Source organism: Heptranchias perlo, chromosome 2 (assembly GCF_035084215.1).
Source record: "Heptranchias perlo isolate sHepPer1 chromosome 2, sHepPer1.hap1, whole genome shotgun sequence".
NCBI lineage: Eukaryota > Metazoa > Chordata > Chondrichthyes > Hexanchiformes > Hexanchidae > Heptranchias > Heptranchias perlo.
Genome location: NC_090326.1, coordinates 152,952,178 through 152,968,756, shown reverse-complemented (window position 1 = coordinate 152,968,756; position 16,579 = coordinate 152,952,178). Strand labels below are relative to the sequence as shown.

Genomic DNA, 16,579 nt, shown 5'->3' with positions numbered 1-16,579 from the left:
GTTTTACGACATGGCTGAAACACAGCTGAAAAAGTGTATAGCATTTGATTTACAACAGAAAAGGCTGTGATGAGGTAACTTGATGATGTGCCAAACATTCAACCATGGCACCTTAATCAAATCAATGTCTTCTTAAATTGGTAATAGTCAGGCAACCACTGGGATGGTGTCCCAAGAGGTAGGCCATACGGTCTCTGATTCAATACTACAAGGTAAAAGCTTCTTAATCTGGGCTCACTGTGAGCTGAGGCGGAACACAATCTGTTCTGTAGGTTGACAGTAATGTATATTTCTCGGGCCAATAGTTTGACTAATCTGCGCTGCTGTTTTTTAAAATAAATACCAACGTAAGCTGGCACCATTATTTGCCATTTCGCTTATATTGTTTTTTTTCTTCCTCTGAGAAAATAAACGCCAACATTTCCCTTTAACGTTTTGTCAGAAAGATTGATATAACTTTAAAAGTCAGGGTCTATCAGTAAAGGAGTGTATCGAGCCTTTTCTCCCTTGCACTTCCAAACAGAAGCTTCATCAAAACCGAATTTGTAGCCATTGCTTTCGTAAAAAGCCCGAGACGTTTACAATAATGTCTGTGTTTATTAACACGAGTCTTGTCTGGTTTAATCTGTAAAGTGCAGAGGTGTTGCTTGAGGTTGTGATTGCTTTGTTCATTTGTTGGTTTATGGATCATTTGTCTATGAAAGCAGTTAACAAATAAAAATGCTACAGAGGTTTTAGGTTGTCACAGTTTAATCAGAGAGACCAACAACTTCTCCCAGTCGAATAAATGTTCATTATTTCCACATGGGTAAGTCAGTACCTTCAGTTGATGCGATTAGTCATAGCTAAGATTACAATAATAGTCATCAGAGTTTGCCAGAGATGTTTAATGGACAGTACTGATCCTGTACATTTTTCGACAGTGCTGTCATGTGCTGCAGCATTTAGAACTGGTGAAATCTCGCAATACATTTAAGTTAACGTGTTATCTCTGTCGTTGGCTTACATGGTCCAGCTCTTCTCTCACACCCTTGCGATTTGCCTTTCATTGATTGATGACACTCATGGAGTAGATTAGCTAGTTGAGTTAACTTCTTCCGCAACGCTCATCTTTCTTGTCAAGGAGAGCTTGCAGAAATTTCCTGCAGGAATCATGAAAATTCCAATCGGTTTATGAATGGATCTGATGTTGATAAGAGTAAAAAGTATTGGTGCCAGGGGGCATTTGGGGAATATTGACTACTTTTTGCATGTGACATTAATCCTGATTCTTTCAATTTCTGTTCGATTTTAGCTTTTCTTTGGAATAGAGGGGCAAAATCTTCATGTATCCATTTACAAAGTTGTTAAACATACATTTGGAGTGGTTATTTAAAATGCATTGTAATCACGGGTTGTTTATCAAAGGCAGTTGATTCAGGTCTGGGAGTATAGCTCAGTTCTATCTCTTCTGCTCTCTGGGTGTATCATTCTTTTCTCACTCTCCTTTGACACTTCTGCAATGGTGCATCATCTGTTTCAATACTTCCAATAACAAATCTTGATTGAAACATGACATTGTTGCACAGCCATCCTCTTGAACAAGTAAAAGTATATGTTATTTAAGTTGACTGGACCTACCCCCCATTAATTGGCTTCACTGGTATTTTTATTCCACTTGTGAAAATCAAATATTTCACCCATATCAGAAAAAACAATTTGGCTTCAACATAGAATCAGAGAATGATACAGCACAGAAGGAGGCCATTCGGCCCATCGTGCCTGTGCCGGCTTTTTGAAAGAGTTATCCAATTAGTCACACTCCCCTGCTCTTTCCCCATAGCCCTGCAAATTTTAACCCTTTGAAGTATTTATCCAATTCCCTTTTGAAAGTTACTATTGAATCTGCTTCCACCACCCTTTCAGGCAGTACATTCCAGATCATAACAACTCGCTGCGTAAAAAAAATTTCTCCTCATATCACCTCTGGCTCTTTTGCCAATTACTTTAAATCTGTGTCCATTGGTTACCGACCCTTCTGCCGCTGGATACAGTTTCTCCTTATTTGCTCTATTAAAACCATGATTTTGAATGCCTCAATTGAATCTCTCCTTAGTCTTCCCTGCTCTAAGGAGAACAACCCCAGCGAGCAGAATATCTAGATGCATTTTTACACACGCCTGCTACTTTCTAAAAAAATTACGAACCCTTGAAAAATAACCAATAATGAAAACGAATCAGAATGGATATTATAGCCCCAAAGTTCCTTAGCCCTGGGTGCACAATATGGGGCAGGACCCAGTTACCCCCGGGGTCTCTGCCTCTTTTTTTGATCGTACAAAGTTCCGCTGGAAGTGGGGGTGGGCTCTTCTTCTATCGGCGCCCCTCCCCATCCTGTGCGGATGTCAAAGAAAGAGGCGAGACTGGTCAGATGTCCTCCCAGTTCCGCCTCCCTTGCCCCCGGTGCTAGGCAGTCCTGCATGAAGCAGGCGCACTAGTGTGTCAGGACCAGATCGTAGCAGGTGTGGGGTCTATTGTCCTTTCAAATGGCCAGTTCCCCGACGGCAATTGATTGCTTTTGGAAAAGCGGCAAATTCAAATTAAGATTACATTTTTAAAAAATTCTTCGGCCAGCAAGCCAGCCTGCTTACCCTGTGGCGAAATGTGCAAGAACACATTAACCTGGAATTTGGAACGTGGTCAGGGGGCGAGTCCAGGGAATTGTTAGAAGTTCTGTTCCACCCCCAATACACCCCCACCACGAGCTTATCTTCCTAATGAGGAGATAAATCATTCCATGCAATACATGGGCTTGGATAAATATAAACCACTTTCAGCATTGAATCAAATTGCGTCCAAAGTACAAATAACTAATTGAAGAGTATTCAAACCTTTAGGTTAAACTATTTTAAGAGAAAGGAAAAGATTGAGGTAACAAATGTCAATATACTCTCAAAAAATTCAGAAAGAATTTGCATTTATGTGGTGCCTTTCATCTCCACAGGATGTCCCAAACAACAACAGCAACTTAATGTAGTAAAATGTCCCTGGCGCTTCACAGGAGCGATTTTCAAACAAAATTTGACACCGAGCCACATAAGGAGATATTAGGACAGGTGACCAAAAGCTTGGTCAAAGAGGTAGATTTTAAGGATCTTCTTAAAGGAGGAGAGAGAGGTAGCGAGGCAGAGAGGTTTAGGGAGGGAATTCCAGAGCTTAGGGACTACGCAGCTGAAGGTATGGCCGCCAATGGTGGAGCGAAGAAAATCGGGGATGTGAAAGAGGCAAGAATTGGAGGACCGCAGAGATCTCGGAGGATTGTAGGGCTGGAGGAGGTTACAAAGATAGGGAGGGGCGAGGCCATGGAGAGATTTGAAAACAAGGGTGAGAATTTTAAAATGGAGGCGTTCTCGGGCCAGAAGCCACTGTAGGTCAGCGAGCACCTGGGTGATGGGTGAACGGCACTTGGTCCGAGTTAGGATACGGGAGGCAGAATTTTGGATGGGCTCAAATTTATGGAGGATGGAAGATGGGAGGCCAGCCAGGAGAGCATTGGAATAGTCTAGTCTAGAGATAACAAAAGCATGGATGAGGGTTTCAGCAGCAGATGAGCTGAGGCAGGGGCGGAGATGGGTGATGTTACAGAAGTGGAAGTAGGCGGTCTTGGTGATGGAGCGATATGTGGTTGGAAGCTTATCTCAGGTTCAAATAGGAAGAAGCCAAGGTTGGGAACGGCCTGGGTTAAATAGGACACCAAAGCTGTGAAAGTGCTTCATAGCCAAAGATTTACTTTTGAAGTCTGCTCCTTCCCCAATGCTCATGAACTCCAGCCCCCAAAAACATTCTTCTGGCCTAAAACCCAAAGTCTCAGTTTCATTCTCACCTGAATGTGTTGCATCAGATCCTAGTCATCTGTCCACTCTCAATCCCAGTACCCATGTCCAATCTGGCAACTGTTGGCTGCTTTCTTGCTTTGTACCCTAGGTTTTAACAAAAGGGAAATTCAGTAAAGGAACATGTATGGAAGCCATTGGGAGATGAATAGAAGAGAGAGAAGACAGAGGCAACGAGAAAGAAAAAAAGGATGCAGAAAAAATGGGAACAAGAGTTGGGCACAAAAGAAACGCAAAACGCATCCCTTGATTATCCGTGAGCAATGACACAGGAGATCCACTGGTTTGAAAATCAAGTTACTCATCATTCACAAGGAAGTAGAAAAATCAAAGGGTGACTTCTCAGGGGCGCTCAGTGCCAAAACCATTGAGTCTTTGGAAGCAAGTCATCTGACTTACTGAAAAGTAAAATACTGCAGATGCTGGAAATCTGAAATGAAAACAGAAAATGCTGGAAATACTCAGCAAGTCAGGCAGCATCAGTGGAGAAAGGAACAGAGTTAACGTTTCAGGTCGATGACCTTTCATCAGAACAGCGTCTGCTGTTGCCATTTACAGCTCCTCTAGACCCATCTTTTCTTTCTTTACTTGTCCCATTACCACCCTCCTTGCCTTGCACCATCATCCCTCTTGTCATTTAATCACTCCTGCCCTCCACCCTATCACAGACCTTCCCTTTTGTTCTTTCCTCCCATTCCTCCCCCACTTTCCCTGGCTCTGTACTTGCTTAAAAAACTGTTAAATCTTTCACTTCTTCCAGTTCTGACGAAAGATCTTCGACTCGAAATGTTAACTCTGTTTCTTTCTCCACAGATGCTGCCTGACCTGCTGAGTATTTCCAGCATTTTCTGTTTTTACTTCATCTAACTTGCAGTTAGATGGGGACAAAAGGTGGCATTTCATCCACTCGCAAGGCGGACAGTGTGTCACAACTGCCCCTCTGTTTGTGTGCGTTGCCCTTGTGCGCATCATAGAATCATAGAATGATACAACACAGAAGGAGGCCATTCGGCCCATTGTACCTGTGCTGGTTGTTTGAAAGAGCTATCCAATTAGTCCTCCTCCCCTGCCCTTTCCTCATAGCCCTTGAAATTTCCTCCCCTTCAAATATTTATCCAATTCCCTTTTGAAAGTTATTATTGAATCTGCTTCTACCACCCTTTCAGGCAGTGCATTCCAGATCATAACAGCTCACTGTGTAAAAAAATCTTTCCTCATCTCCCCTCTGGCTCCTTTGCCAATTACCTTAAATCTGTGTCCTCTGGTTACCGACCCTTCTGCCATTGGAAATGGTTTCTCCTTATTTACTTTATCAAAACCCTTCAGGGTTTTGAACACCTCTATTATCAATTATCTATTTTATACTACGAGCAATTGCTATGTGATAGAGTTGGTCACCCTGGTCAGGTGACTTGTTCCCAAAGGCTCAGAGAATGGTGCTCCAAGGTCGTTGGCTGTCAGGAGACAGTATTTTTTTTAGTTGCATGAAATCGTTCTAATTTTAGTTACTTCCAGTTTTATATGCATACAGGTATTAATATTTTTTTCATTTTAACTAAACAAAGTTAATTAGCTTTATGCTGACGACTTTAGGCATTGTTGCAACTAATGAACTCATGCTACTGAGTGATGCCTTAAAACCTGGATAACTCATCCTGTGGTTTCCTCCCTCCTCATGGAATAACCTCCGTTCTGTGATTTCCCTGGTCACCCTGAGCAAAATGATGAGTTCCCTATGTTGGAAATCAGTGGTTCAGCACTGTAACCCGGCACACCCCAGCATGCTGGTGACACAGTCGCATTACATCACTGAACTGTTGCTTATATTTTATGTTTAAAGCATGCTGTGTTGATTGGTCTTTAAAATGTTTACGACATTTATAACTGGCAACGCTGTAGAATTCTGGTATGCTACTAGACTCCGCACTTAAGGAGCTGACAGATCAGAAAACCAATTGATCATGTAATATCCTGAGGCACTGGGCTGAGGGAACCATACCAAAAAAGGCCATTCAGCCCATCCTGTCTGTGCATACACTTTGCTACAGCATTCTAAAACATATCCCACTGTCCTTCCCCCCCCCCCCGCACCAGAGTCATATCTTCCCCTGTCTCAAAATGTTTTACAAACAATACGTCACTCTGAAGTGCAGTGATTGTCGTTTTGGAGGCTAACTTAGCAGCTATTGTGTACACAGGAAGATCCCACAAACAGCAATGGGATGAACAAGCAATCAATCTGTTTTTGATGGTGTTGATTGCAGAATGAATCTTGGACAAGACACTAAGCAGCACCTCCTGCTTTCCTTGAAAAACCGCAATTAAATCTTAACTTCCGCTGGAACAGATAGATCAGATCTTGGTTTAAAATATATAAATGTCTTTTTTTTTGTTTCTTTAATATTATTCTCCCTTTTCTTTACTATAAAAGGGCTGTTCCAGGCTGACGATCCCAGTTTTGATGAACACTGACCTGTCTTTTCTCTCTCTAGTTGACCTGCTGTGCATCTCCAGAATATGTTAAATATTTATTTCAGATTCCCAAGATTTGCAGTTTTCTTTATATCTCCAGCTGGGTATTTATCTCTCTCTTTCTCTCTCTCTCTCTCAGTGCACCAGTTAACACATTCACCCAAAATTGCTCTTTGCTCTGTTTTAACACTGTCAGTAATGGCTGGGCTAAAATGGTGCACAGCGGAATTTCAGAGTGCACAATCAGAGAGAATTAAACCCCTAATAATTCCTGTTCTTATTCGGATATCAGCCCGGCAATGCTGTGGAGATGAAATGTCCAAAAATAAACTCCTTAAATAATCTGTACACAGGAAGAATGGTCCTATCCTGAAGGAGAGCTCTTATAATCAATTCCTCCCATTTGCATCAATGCCACCTGTTGGACAGCACACTGAGGTGTGCGTGAGATGTGTTTTTATTTTAATTTACCATTGCAACCCCTCTAACGCTGTCTATAAAAAAATCTTGTTGCTCTCTTTGATGCAACATAACCTCAGTGAACACACCTTTGTATCAGCGTCCAGCAACGTAACACTGTCACCTTCTGCTTAACCTGTCTTCCCTCAGTTAGGGAGGATATATGACTGAGTGGTTCAAATCGTGCTGTGCGTTAGTGTTAACGCGTTCGTACGAAATTCCTCGATCCACTATTTTAACAAAAGAGCTTCCTGTGTATAGCATTGTATGCCATTCAGATTAATTGTTTATCCACAATACTGCAGTTTGTGGAGTCTTGTTGCCTGCGTAATAACTGTTACCTTTGCCCAAATGACAACAGTCACTCCATCTCAGAGTGCATCTTTGGGGTAGATTTTCAATTTGTCGCCCAGGCGTAAAACTGATGTGGTGGATTGACCGCTCGTTATAGAAATGGAAATCATGTGGAATAGTTCAGAGGGCAGCACCTTGCCAATTGTATTATTATGAAACACAATAGACTGAAAATAAGTGTTGACAATATTTCTTTACTTTAAACTGGATTGCACTTGTGCTCAAATAGTGCACAAAGGAATATCAGAGGGATGCATCAAATCAGTCAGGTTCCTAATCCTTATTAACTTTGTGTGAATATACCAATCACATTCATTGCACTATTGACAAAAGCTCCTCATTTGTGAGACTTGCCTAAATATCCATGCACTCCCCCCACCGCTGGTGTACCATGGCTGCAGTGTGTATTATCCACAGGATGTACTGCAGCTACTCGCCAAGGCTCCTTTGGCAGCACCTCTCAAACCCGCCACACAGAAGGACAAGGGCAGCAGGTGCATGAGAAAACCATCAGCTCCAAATTCCCCTCTAAGTCACACACCATCCCGACTTGGATGTATATCGTCGTTCCTTCATTGTCGCTGGGTCAAAATCCTGGGATTCCGTACCTAGCAGCACTGTGGGAGAACCTTCACCACACGGCCATTTCTTTGTTCCCCATTATAATTTCCCCCATTTCTGACTGTAAGGGACCTACATTTGTCTTCACTAATCTTTTTCTCTTGACATATTTATAGAAGCTTTTAGGAAAATAGGAACATAGGAACAGGAGTAGGCCATTCAGCCCCTCGTGCCTGCTCCGCCATTTGATAAGATCATGGCTGATCTGTGATCTAACTCCATATACCTGCCTTTGGCCCATATCCCTTAATACCTTTGGTTGCCAAAAAGCTATCTATCTCACATTTAAATTTAGCAATTGAGCTAGTATCAATTGCCGTTTGCGGAAGAGTGTTCCAAACTTCTACCACCCTTTGTGTGTAGCAATGTTTTCTAATCTCGCTCCTGAAAGGTCTGGCTCTAATTTTTCAACTGTGCCCCCTAGTCCTAGAATCCCCAACCAGCGGAAATAGTTTCTCTCTATCCACCCTATCTGTTCCCCTTAAAATCTCCCAGTAGATGATGGTAAACGCCTGATACAAAATATAAATAAAATCCTGATCTGAACCAGTCAGAGCCATGCTGGGGCTTTTGTTGTTTGTGAGTGTTTTGATCGAAAACATACTGAATTCAATCAAATGTCTACAACACGTTTTAGAAGTATTTATCATGCCCCATTTAAAAAAAAACAAAATAAGGGTTAATTCCTCATTCGCACATTATATAAACGAATGTTCAATTTTTGTCCCTCACTTACCTTTATTCTGAGCTTTCTTGGAGGCCATGTGACTTGTAATGAATAAGGAATTTAGTAACCAATTAGAAGGTACCTACAATAAGCTGCAGAATCACCCATTAATCTTCAGCAAAAGGCATTATCCATTATAAACTACACTCAGTGGAACCCAACTGAGGAGGGCACAATGCAGACCTCATAGAAGGAGAAAAGAAGTCTCGAAAGGCTTGCTTCACAGAGTTCTTCCGATCTACCAGCGTAACTTGGGTGGAAGGTCGGCAGAAAGCCCCGGGTTTACTCCCTTTCTGTGGGGTTTCTGCCCATCTTCCGTTGGAGTTACAATGGTTCATCGGGAAACCCTGTGGAAATTGCACACCTTTATGTATTGTCACTGGTTTTAAAGAGGCAGCCATCGAATCAAACCCAGACAATCAAAAATACTATATAGTTATCACAAGGGCGTCACATCAGAAAGAACGCAGCACACAAGTACACACCAGTAAAACTGGTGCAGTGTCATCCAATTTCTAGGCCAAACAGCTGGGGGATTCTCAGTTCTATCCAGATGTGCATGTTATGAGCTCTGACTAGAAAATTAACATGAATTTGCTTAATTTTTTGCCAGTGGTCATATATTATTTGATTATTCAGAAAGCACCAACTATTTCTGTTGGTAATAGTCAGATCACTGCCTACAAGTGCATAAATGGTGATATGAGTCCAATCAATGGCAACTTGTTTAATTAAAAAAACTGTGTCCACTTCTCCAGTTGATGCTGGTTAATTGCTGCTTAAAGAACAGCAAAAACATGTTAATGTTGGACTCTGTGAGTCAACTGGTTTAGTCCTGTTTGCACCCAGGGGCAATTTTAGGAGCATGTGCAAAAAGCTAGCATCCAATCCAGTAACAATAACACACAGAACGACAATACTTCACATAGAATTACATAGAATTTACAGCACAGGAACAGGCCATTCGGCCCAACTGGTCTGTGCTGGTGTTTATGCTCCACACGAGCCTCCTCCCTCCCGACTTCATCTAAACCCATCAACATATCCTCCTATTTCTTTCTCCCTCATGGACTTATCTAGCTTCCCCTTAAAGGCATCTATGCTATTCGCCTCAACTACTCCTTGTGGTAGCAAGTTCCATATCCTAACCACTCTCTCGGTAAAGAAGTTTCTCCTCAATTCTTTATTGAATTTATTAGTCACTAGCATTTTAGCACTTCCACTAGCCCTAATTCACAGAGCAAATCATATTGCCTCCTTCACTCTCTTGGCTTCTTGTTTAACATACGATTCCTAATTTGAGAAGACAGGCTAGCAAGTTGTTCTCGGGCATCTATCAATACAGTTTTAATTGGTTGCAAGGGTGATTTTCTCTCCGAATCTCCCCACTCTATTCCACACCCAAGAAGGTGTTAGCTCTGATCTGAGCTATGACCAGGCAACTTGTAAAACTCAGTCGCCTCATCACTACTCCATGTTTATCTCATCTTACCCATTTCAACTTTGATGGTGCCTTGCACCATGGTCCTTGACCGCTCGAGCAGGATTCTCAATGAAAAACAACGGCTCCTTGTATGACTACATCATTGGGAGCCGTGTGTTATGAATTGCAGCAACAATATATTCCCTAAAGAGACACGTTTCCAAATAAAATAGTAAGAGTTTAGGGCTCGAGGGGAATCAAGGACTATGGGGATCGGGAGGGAAAGTGGAGTTGAGGTCGAAGATCAACCATGATCTGATTGAATGGTGGAGCAGGCTCGAGGGGCTCTATGGCCTACTCCTGCTCCTATTTCTTATGTTCTTATCTGCAGTATTTTGCTTTTGAAAGAATGGATCAGATTCTTTGTCTTGGGGAGAAAACGGCATTGTGTTCTGATGTCATCCGTGGTTCTCCTGAAAACCCTGGTAGAATGAATTGTTACATATGGCTTCCTCTCCATAATATGCTGTTTAATTATCAAACATCAAAGAATCTCTTAACAGTTTGCAGGCCTTGCTTCCTTATCTCTGCAACTGTCCACATTGTTTCTCCTTATCAGTTACTTCAGGTATAATCTTACGAAGGCTCCCATTTCGTCTGGCCTACGTTCATGTTTGTCTCTCTCAGCGTCCTGGACGTGACTTCGGTCAAGTTGGCAGCCCTTACCAAGAAAGTGATGATGTGGAGATGCCGGTGATGGACTGGGTTGTACAAATGTCAGGAATCTTACAACACCAGGTTATAGTCCAACAGTTTTATTTGAAAATCACAAGCTTTCGGAGGCTTTCCCCTTCGTCACCTGACTCACCTGATGAAGGAGGAAGCCTCCGAAAGCTTGTGATTTTAAAAAAAGCTGTTGGACTATAACCTGGTGTTGTAAGACTCCTTACATTTGTCCACCCCAGTCCATCACCGGCATCTCCACATCAAGGATGAGCTAAGCTGTACCTAAACTGAACTGACTTGAAATATGGCCTAAACACTTGCAGGATCAAGAACGTTAGTCAGGATCCAGGAAATCAAAGTCAGCCAATAAGCTGAATATCAGATTATGGCATGGGTGCCCAAAAGATATTACCAAAAGTTTTCTGTCATATAATAATGAGCAACTTGCACACCTTGCATAGTCTGAATATTACCTTAACAGGAGGAGCGATGCATGTTGGGGTCTGGTGTAGACTAATTGATTGAGATTGATTGCTGTGATTAGTCAACAACTCTATTATCATTGTAACATGGACTACCAGGATGGGAGACCTTGGTCTTTTATCGTCCAGCAATGTTTCCATGAGGCAGAAAGTGAAACCCTACAATGCACTCCCAGGATAATTCTTATCCTTATGAAAATGAACAAGATTTGTATTTATATAGTGCCTTATTTTGGCTCTCAGAAACACCTCAAAGCTTTACCTTGAAATGCAGGGCCTGTTATTATGTGGGTAAATGCAGCAGCTATTTGACACACAGCAAGATCCAACTAACAGCAATGAAATGAATGACCAATTAAACTGTTTTTGGTGGTATTGGTTGGGGAAGAAATGATGGTCAGGACATGTTATCCTTTATGGACATGTTGTCGGTCAGATAAGCAGATAACATAAGAGTATTTGATTTCAATATTGAATACTTAACTTTCTCCTTTCTTATTGCTAATTTTCATTGTTGCATCTTCATTTCTCAGAATCTGCATTTTAAGTATTAAGACAGGCATATTTCATCAAGCTGTCATTGTTCTTTTTAGTTCCCAACCACCTCCCTATTTATCTTAAGAATGACAGTCTACAATGAGTCCCATTTCATGATTGCTTGGGTCAGCTCATTCACACAATCCACCCAAGCACATTTCTGTCACTAATTTGATGTCACAAGAGATGCTGCTGCTTCTGCATAAGAATATAAAGAACATAAGAACATAAGAAATAGGAGCAGGTTAGGCCATACAGCCGCTCAAGCTTGCTCCACCATTCAATCAGATCATGGCTAATCTTTGACCTCAACTCCACTTTCTCGCCCGAACCCCTTATCCCTTCATTCCCCAAAAATCTGTCTATCTCAGCCTTGAATATATTTAATGACTCAGCATCCACAACCCTTTGGGGTAGAGAATTCCAAAGATTCACAACCGTCCGAGTGAAGAAATACCTCCTCATCTCAGTCTTGAATGACCGACCCCTTATCCTGCGACTATGCCCCCTAGTTCTAGACTCTCCAGCCAGGGGAAACAACCTCTCAGCATCTACCCTGTCAAGCCCCCTCAGAATCTTATATGTTTCAATGAGATCACCTCTCATTCTTCTAAACTCCAGAGAGTATAGGCCTATTCTACACAATCTCTCCTCATAGGACAACCCTCTCATCCCAGGAATTAATCCAGTGAACCTTTGTTGCACCGCCTCTAAGGCAACTATATCCTTCCTTAGATAAGGAGACCAAAACTGTACACAGTACTCCAGGTGAAGCCCTCACTAAAGCCCTGTACAACTGTAGTAAGAAGTCCTTACTCTTGTACTCCAACTCCCTTGCAATAAAGGCCAATATTCCGTTTGCTTTCCTAATTGCTTGCTGTACCTGCATACTAACTTTTTGTGTATCTTGTACAAGGACACCCAAGTCTCTCTGAACACCAACATTTAATAGTTTCTCACCATTTAAATAATATTCTGTTTTTCTATTCTTCCAACCAAAGTGAATAACTTCAGATTTCCCCACATTATACTCCATCTGCCACCTTTTTGCCCACTCACTTAATCTGTCTAAATCCCTTTGCAGGCTCTTTGTGTCCTCCTAACCAACTAACTTTGTATCGTCAGTAAACTTGAATACATTACACTCGGTCCCTTCACCTAAGTCATTAATGTAGATTGTAAATAGCTGAGGCCCAAGCACTGATCCTTGCGGCACCCCACTAGTTACAGCCTGCCAACCTGAAAATGACCTGTTTATCCCTACTCTGTTTTCTGTCCTTTAACCAATCTTCAATCAATGCTAATATATAACCCCCAACTCCATGAGCCCTTATCTTGTGTAACAACCTTTTATATGGCACCTTATCGAATGCCTTTTCAAAATCCAAATATACTACATCCACTGGTTCCCATTTATCTACCCTGCTGGTTACATGCTCAAAAAACTCTAATAAATTTGTCAAACATGACTTCCCTTTCATAAAACCGCGTTGACTCTGCCTAATCATATTATGATTTTCTAAGTGCCCTGTTACCACTTCCTTAATTCTGGATTCCAGTATTTTCTCGATGACCGATGTCAGGCTAACTGGCCTATAGTTCCCTATTTTCTCTCTCCCTCCCTTCTTGAATAGCGGGGTAACATTTGCTATCTTCAAGTCCACTGGGACCGTTCCAGAATCTAGAGAATTTTGGAAGATCATAACCAATGCATCCACTATCTCTGCAGTCACCTCTATTAGAGCCCTAGGATGTAGGCCATCAGGTTTAGGGGATTTGTTGGCTTTTAGTCCCATTAGTTTGTCCAGTACTTTTTCTGTAGTGATATTAATTGTTTTAAGTTCCTCACTCTCATTTACCCATTGGTTCCCCACTATTTCTGGTATGCTTTTTGTGTCTTCCACTGTGAAGACACATACAAAATATTTGTTTAACGCATCTGCCATTTCCTGATTCCCCATTATAATTTCTCCTGTCTCAGCCTCTAAGGGACCAATGTTTACTTTCGCTAATCTCTTCCTTTTTACATACTTGTAGAAGCCCTTACAATCTGTTTTTGTATTTCTTGCTAGTTTTCTTTCATATTCTATTTTCTCCCTTTTTATCAATTTTTTGGTTGTCCTTTGTTGGTTTCTAAAACTCTCCCAATCCCCAGGCTTATTACTCTTCTTGGCAACATTATAGGCCTCTTCTTTCAATCTAATACTCTCCTTAACTTCTTTACTTAGCCACAGGTGGATCACTTTTCCCATGGAGTTTTTATTTCTTAATGGAATGTATATTTGTTGAGAATATTGAAATATTTCTTTAAATGTTTGCCATTGCTTTTGAACTGTCAAACCCATGCTGGGTTCAAAACCCCTTTAACAAAAGATATTTGAAGGAAAGGGTTAACTGTACCCCTTTTAAACAAAGACATTTGGAAACCTGTAAACACAGTAATGTGGTAAACTGTGTTCTCACAAATCCTGATTTTCCCTCACTGACGCTGATGGCATTGGAGAAGTGTGAGTTTCAGGATCGAAGACATTGTACTGCGGACAGATATCTAGATAATTAAATAAATAAGCTAGATGGATAATATTGAGCTTAAAGCGTGGTCAGGCACGTATAGGTGTTTGGAAGCACAAGCTTTTCAACACAGCAGGGGTAATGTAAGAAAAGGCAACAAGGACATACATCAAAGGCTTCGGATCAGGAAGGCAAAGATAGGTGTGAAAAAAGCAGGGGCCTCTCATTCCTATCAGGTAATCTGTTCAAAAGAACTGGGAATTGTAAAACATCAAACAGTGTTGCACCCAGTGTATGGTCAAATGGTATAAGGAATGGATTTGATGCCAATGAAGCATTAAAATTGGAGATGCAAGGACCATTAAGAATGTTTGGATGGAAATCATGATGTGGAGATGCCGGTGATGGACTGGGGTTGACAATTGTAAACAATTTTACAACACCAAGTTATAGTCCAGCAATTTTATTTTAAATTCACAAGCTTTCGGAGGCTACCTCCTTCCTCAGGTGAACATTTTCCACATCGTTCACCTGAGGAAGGAGGTAGCCTCCGAAAGCTTGTGAATTTAAAATAAAATGGATGGAAATGTAAGGAGCCTTTTATAACCCATTGTTCGAGCACATGGTCTTTTCTACATCAAAGGGTCTCCAGCCACATGATCAAAGCCTAAACTGTCAATCATTGAAGTATGTTAATGATTGAGGCAAAAAGAATGACCCTTCCCAATCCTACCTCCTATTGGTAAAAAACAATATAAAAGAAGACTTTAAGAGAAGAACAGGCACTCTCTCCTCTTCCCTTCTCTCTCACTCTCTCTCTCTCTCCCTCTACCACCCGACAGTCACAAGGAACGCACACTGCAGTTGAACATCATGCAAGAAGAAGAGGAACTCGAGTTCTGAAGAGCTGATCAACCTTCAGCCCCGATGAGCAAAATCCTTGGTTTAAAGGTTGTATGTGTATTAATGATTTGCCTGATGTGTGTATGAATTGTTAAGTCGTTACATAATAATGTTGTGAATTATTAAGTGTATAACGGGATTTTATAAAGGGAAGTCATATGTATGGTTTGATTTTGCTTCATGAATGCTCGTATGAATGATAACATCATTAAATATCACTTTTGATTGCTGAAGCAACCGTGAGTGAGGGTGACTTTCTTTGCTTGACTATTCGCCCAGTGTCCAAGAATCACAGGAAATAAGGAATTCCCTACACCCTTTAATTTAATTTCCTAATCTACCTTTGACAACTTTTTTATTCGTTCATGGGACGTGGCCACCTTGAACCGCTGCAGTCCGTGTGGTGACGGTTCTCCCACAGTGCTGTTAGGAAGGGCGTTCCAGGATTTTGACCCAGTGACGATGAAGGAACGGAGATATATTTCCATGTCGGGATGGTGTGTGACTTGGAGGGGAACGTGCAGGTGGTGTTGTTCCCATGCACCTGCTGCTTTGTCCTTCTAGGTGGTAGAGGTCGTGGGAGGCCTTAGCGAGTTGCTGCAGTGCATCCTGTGAATGGTACACACTGCAGCCACAGTGCGCTGATGGTGAAGGGATTGAATGTTTAGGGTGGTGGATGGGGTGCCAATCAAGCAGGCTGCTTTGTCCTGGATGGTGTCGAGCTTCTTGAGTGTTGTTGGAGCTGCACTCATCCAGGCAAGTGGAGAGTATTCCCTCACACTCCTGACTTGTGCCTTGTAAATCGTGGGAGTCAGGAGGTGAGTCACTCACCACAGAATACCCAGCCTCTGACCTGCTCTTGTAGCCACAATATTTATGCGGTTGGTCCAGTTAAGTTTCTGGTCAATGGTGACCCCCAGGATGTTGATGGTGGGGGATTCGGCGATGGTAATGCCGTTGAATATCAAGGGGAGGTGGTTAGATTCTCTCTTGTTGGAGATGGTCATTGCCTGGCACTTGTCTGGTGCGAATGTTACTTGCCACTTATCAGCCCAAGCCTGGATGTTGTCCAGGTCTTGCTGCATGCGGGCACGGATTGTTTCATTATCTGAGGGGTTGCGAATGGAACTGAACACTGTGCAATCATCAGCGAACATCCCCATTTCTGACCTTATGATGGAGGGAAGGTCATTGATGAAGCAGCTGAAGATATTTGGGCCTAGGACACTGCCCTGAGGAATTCCTGCAGCAATGTCCTGGGGCTGAGATGATTGGCTTCCAACAACCACTACCATCTTCCTTTGTGCTAGGTATGACTCCAGCCACTGGAGAGTTTTCCCTTGATTCCCATTGGCTTCAATTTTACTCGGGCTCCTTGGTACCACACTCAGTCAAATGCTGCCTTGATGTCAAGGGCAGTCACTCTCACCTCACCTCTGGAATTCAGCTCTTTTGTCCATGTTTGGACCAAGGCTGTAATGAGGTCTGGAGG

The 16,579-nt window shown here is 42.1% G+C and overlaps 1 long non-coding RNA gene across 4 annotated transcripts in view; it reads right to left on the bottom strand.

The window, feature by feature from the left end:
• Positions 1-732: 732 nt before the first annotated feature.
• LOC137344983 (uncharacterized) overlaps positions 733-16,579 on the bottom strand; it is a 97,054-nt gene continuing 81,207 nt past the window's right edge. For 2 of the 4 annotated variants that reach the window (XR_010968526.1, XR_010968523.1), the window contains exons 4-5: positions 3,863-3,959; positions 733-1,142 (exon numbers count right to left, since the gene is read on the bottom strand). This is a non-coding gene — a long non-coding RNA (uncharacterized lncRNA). Of the gene's footprint in view, positions 1,576-3,862; positions 3,960-16,579 lie in introns of all 4 variants that reach the window. The other 2 variants (XR_010968527.1, XR_010968529.1) reach the window with 2 other exon arrangements.